Source organism: Ursus arctos, unplaced genomic scaffold (genome assembly GCF_023065955.2).
Source record: "Ursus arctos isolate Adak ecotype North America unplaced genomic scaffold, UrsArc2.0 scaffold_23, whole genome shotgun sequence".
Taxonomy (NCBI): Eukaryota; Metazoa; Chordata; class Mammalia; order Carnivora; family Ursidae; genus Ursus; species Ursus arctos.
In genome coordinates, this window is record NW_026622908.1 from 15,353,788 (window position 1) to 15,359,105 (window position 5,318).

Consider the following 5,318-nt stretch of genomic DNA (forward strand, 5'->3'; position numbering starts at 1 on the left):
TCTCCCAAGTGCCAGAAACAGTCAGAAGACTTTCTTTAGTCTATGCTTAATGTCCTCAAGAAAGCTTACCATGTATCAAGGAAGGATATTTCATCTTCTGGCAACTCCACCTTCGAGAAAGACATCCCTTTTATTCAGCTGACATCTAACTCCCAATAGGAGATTGTAATAAGATCAGCCTTATGTCCACTGGCAAATCAGGGAGGCTCAGGTTCTTCCATAACTTCAAGAGCCTACTACCACTGCCTCTGTTAGCAATAAATGATGATGGAAGGAATCACTCAAATGGTTTTCAAACTTTGAATGTATTTGATGCTCTAGTTACTAAATTACTTCAGAGGCTTCACAGGGTGGTACCATGGATCTGCTGGGTTTGAGGACTCAAGTTCTAGAGTCTAGATTTTATGTAATTACCTCGGCTTGCTTGCTGAGTACCATGCTGCTTCTCCCAAACTCATTTTCTGGCGGAAGATTTCCAAGCAGGGAATAGGCACCAAATATGTGTCCCTGTGTAGCCGTACATGACCCAATATCTCGTCCAAAAAGCAATCTTGTGTGATTGATGTACATCCTTGAGCCTGGTCAACACATTCCAGTTTGGGGATTTTGTGATTTTAGACACATACCCGTAAGACAGGAGCAGGAGCTAGTCTGGGTTGCGTGTTGAAGAGGGATCGTACCTCCACACTTGCCTATATTCCCACCCACCAGTCTCAGTTTTACCCCCTGAAGACACATACAGGAAGCCTAATCCTGCTGCTCCAGGGCAGCCTTCGAGTATTCTTAGGGAGCTCTCATGCCAGCTCTAACCCCTCTCTTCCCTGAGCCAGTGCCTCCAGAGCACTGAACCAGTCATTGCATAACCCGCTTTCCAGTCAATCACCAACTTTGTCCTTCTCCTCTGATTGTGCTCCAAGTTGTCCCTATTTCTCAGAAGATGGTGGCTAGGACTAAATATAACATATTATCTCAGCAATTCAGGGACTGCCTCACCCTATTGTTTGAGATGATAATTCTATTTACACAGCTTAAACCTGTATTACCCCAATACCATTATAAATCTCCCTCTCTTGCCTTAGTATTCTTATATTAGAGACTACCCTGCCATGGCTGCTAGGTAACTACTGAATGCTGACTCACTCAAGGGGCCTTGTAACAGATCAAGGAGAAATAAAGGACTCTCCTGCCTGAGGGACTTGGAGGCTACTCATAGACACACATGTGTGTTCAAATGTATCTAATTGCATCCCACAGTCAACGGTTTCCAAAGTCAGGGAGCTAAGGCAGCTCACAGAAGGGAGACGCTGTACAGGCTAGCACAAGTAGGTGATCCTTCCAGAGAGGGCATGGTGCTTGGCAACTGAATTGCTGGCTAGAGAGAAGCCTAGGAACTCATTCATTCCACAAATATTTACTTTTACACTTATTATGTACAGAAACAAAAAAAGGAAATTTAATTTAATTAGGGATCAGAGAATGTTCTGATATAACCTACTTTCTAAAAATATCAAGGATTCCCCAAGTGCTCAAATTCTTTGCTAATCAGGCCTTCTGGAAAGGAGGTGAGGATGCCAAAATTGGTTAACACTTTCTTTGCCGTAGTCCACTGAGGCACAGAGATCTGAAGGGGCATGAGATTTCTCAGCGATCACAACTCATTTGGAAGCTAAGCAGAGGTGGGCAAGGACCCGAGGAAGGATCTTATGCATCACACCAATGGGTTTGGACTTGCCCCAGTAGGCAGTGGGGACTTACTGGCATTCCAGAAGAAAGGGAGTGGGGAGGTCAACTCCAAACTTTGCCAAGATCATGACAATATTGTGAACAGAAGAATCAGAAATTAAGGCGACCAGCTTGGATACAATTGCAAGGGTCTCTATGAGAGAAAAATGACAGTCTGGGTTAAGCTGACAACACTGTAGAATAGTATAAACAACTGACTTGGGAACCGTCGCAGAGGTAGAATCATGATGGCTTGGATTTATATTGGATACAGCTATTGAAGGAGAGGAAAAACCCAGAAATAAAAATAATGCATTTCGCTTACCCTATAGGGTAGTAAAAGTGAACTAAGATTATGTCTAAGAAAGTACCTGAAAAAAAAATGTAAAACTCTTTAATATGTAAGGTATTTTTATTTTCACAAGATCTTATTAGTAGAGAGTATTTCGGTTTAGTCTTTTGCATAAGGTAGCAGGTCAAATGCGTTGTGGACAAAGTAGGACCATGACAAAGAGAAAAATGCAACATATAGCTTTGAATGTACTTGTTTGCACCCCCAACCATCCTTAACACCAGTATGGATTAGGCACTGCAAAGGGGGAGGGACACAGACATGAATCCTTCACACCCACTGAAAGGATCAAGAGGTTATTGTTTGAATTTTCTTAAAGAAACTCACCTACCTCAGTAAAGAGCCACCCTCTCAGAGCCACTCCAACCAAATTATGTCACAGTCCTGAAACAGAACTTTAGGTGAGAGGAGAAAATGTTTTAAGTGTGTGAATCTGTTTAACTATCACATCAACAAGCTTCCAAAGTGAGCTTTTTGATAATTAGCAAAACATCTGTAATAGGATTAGTATCTCAGAAACAGCTGCTGCTTTCTTGGCCAGGGAAGGAGGTGGGGACGTTGAGTGGGGAGGGGGTGGGGAATTTGAACGTGAACTTAACTTCAGCCCAGCTGTTTCCCATTTGAAGAAAGGATAAAGGGTAGACACTGAGTCAGTGGGAAAGCATCAAGACAAAAGTGAAAAAGGACATGATATCAAATCACGCTGGCCCTAAGTTGACTCAAGTGCATACCATTGGCATGTGGTGAGCAAAGCTTCCCTTTCGCCACAGTCCTGGGAGCTAGTCTTGGTTGCCAAAAAATGTCCCAGTAAAAATATTTATATGAAAACAACACAAAAGCAGTGTTAAGAACACCGCTGACCTCTTAGAGTTTGACCTCATCTCTCCACGGCAACAAGAACTTGGAAAATCTCCCTCTCTCTGTGGATGATGCAAGACTCTTGGTTACTCTAGGTGGTTTGAGCTCTTCCTCCTGGCTTTGAGCCTTCACAGACTGGGAGGAGCATGTGGGAAGTACCAGCGGATTATAGGACTCTTTCTATGGAAGAGGCAGTTCCTGCTGAAGGAGGATGGGACAAGTTTTAGGCTTTAGCTCTCTAACTGGGAAAGGAACCTAGCTGATTTCAATCATTCATTTGATCAAGCAATTCACAAATATTTCTTGAGCATATACAATGTGCAAGGCAATAAACTAAATGCAGGGGATAGTATGTTGAAAGGTCCATGCCCTTACAGACCTCACAATGTAGGGGGAGTAAATGACATGAAGATAGTCAAGTCCTGGGCTGCCCATTTTTTGTGAGACTTCCTTAGTCTATCTTTGGTCTTAACCTGTGACTATTTTCTGCATTCTTTTCCTCTCATATCTACTCAACCTCTGACCCACTAGCTTACTCTGTGCCCTTTTGTTCCTATTGATCAAAGTTCTTTCTTCATCCTGAGTACTCAATGAGACACCCATCTGAGAGATTAGACAGGGTTGACTTCATTTAACTAATGGCCAGGCCCAGGCCAAAGCTAGACTTAGAGGGGGGTCTTTAAGCACAGGTAGGACTAAGCAAAAAAATCTTTAGTCAACCTATGAATACCACAGTGGTGTGCACCTCCCCAGGAAGCACTATTTCTTCCTGTTCTAGACTAAATAAAAGGGAACTGGCTTATCTCTGCATTTTATGCAGTGGAAGTACAGAACTTTGCACACAGGAGGGACTTAATTAGAATATAGGCCTTCAAGTAGACAGAGGTAGCCCATTTGTGAATCTTGACACCGCTTTCTGATATAGAGACATCTCTCAGTTTTCTCATCTCATCAAAAAACTAATTATGACAATAATAGGATTGTTAAGAACAGTAAGTGTTATATCAGATGGGAACCCCCAGTCTAGACTCTGGTTCATTCCATAAGAGTTTGTTCACTTTCCTTCTCTCGATCTGTTTTTACTGAAGTAAAATGAATTGAAGTTAAAGAAATTGAAATTAAGAGATATTAAATAGCCTGTATTTTCCCAAAATTTGGCTTTACTTGGTTTGTTTTTTTTTGTTTTTTTTGTTTTTGTTTTTTTTTTTTTTGTAATTCTATCATTTAGAGCGAGGGTCTGCAACTACAGCCCATGGGTTCAATCTGCCCCCAAACCTGTTTTCATAAATAAAGTTTTATTGCAACACAGCCATGAGCATTTATTTACATACTTGCTATGGTATCTTCTTCATTAGACATGTAGAGTTAAATAGTGGCAATAGCCAATATATGGCCATAGCCAGCAAAGCCTAAAATACTGACCCTCTCTCTGCTCCTTTAGAAGAAGTTTGCCAACTCCTTGTTTCCAGTTAAGTTTTCTTCAGAAAACCCTTGTGAAAATTCCACTTACTACCTCCAGTAAGTGACACATCAAGCCACTTGTCCTTTCACCATATTATCTTAGATCAAATCTCCATATGAGCTTTGGAAGCAGGGTGTGAGAACTGAAAAAAGTACTCTTTGGCAGGAACAAAGAAGGAGAATAATCTGGGCCAAAGGCATTGACTCATGAAGCAGAGAAATAAACTTGACTTTCTGAGTAGGAGAGTAGAGAGCTGATAATCAAATTAAATCTGAACTAGAGGAGGGGTAGTGGCAATGATAATAATGTTACCTCTTTGCCAAGATTCTCCAAAATACAAAAAAAAAAAAAAAAGAAGAAGACAAATGTTTATATACTAACTCCCCCCAAAGGTAACTCCCCCTGAAAATGGGAGTGACAGAAAAAGAGGGGTAGGGCAGGGATAGAAGGAGAACAATTTTTATAGCATGTCCCTAATAAGCACTACTAAGTGCTCAGTCTCGTGGGGCATCTTCAGAGAGATGCCTGGAATTACTCTCTCCAAAACTGGCTGTCAGAGAGTGAATAGGAGGGATAACTCTTAGCCCTGATTAGTCAAAGGGTGCCCCGTGAGACATGGACTCCACCACACCTCAGGATTGTCCCTCCTAGCTGGAAGAAGCTGGAAACCAAGACAGCGGTAGAGACATTTACAGTGTAAGCCATGGCTTGAGGAGCCAACCTGCTGGTGACTGTAGGCCTCATCTGCATCCTGAAACCAGCAGTCTTGCTGCCCTGGCCAAGTGGACCAAAGCCCACGTGTAGGCACCAGTGAGTCTCAGGGTCGGCTGAGCGCCAGGGAAGCAGGGAAGCCCTAGAACAGAGGTCAGAAGTGAGACCAGGCAGGTAATGACTGCCAGGGACACAGGGGCCCAGAAAAGTCCT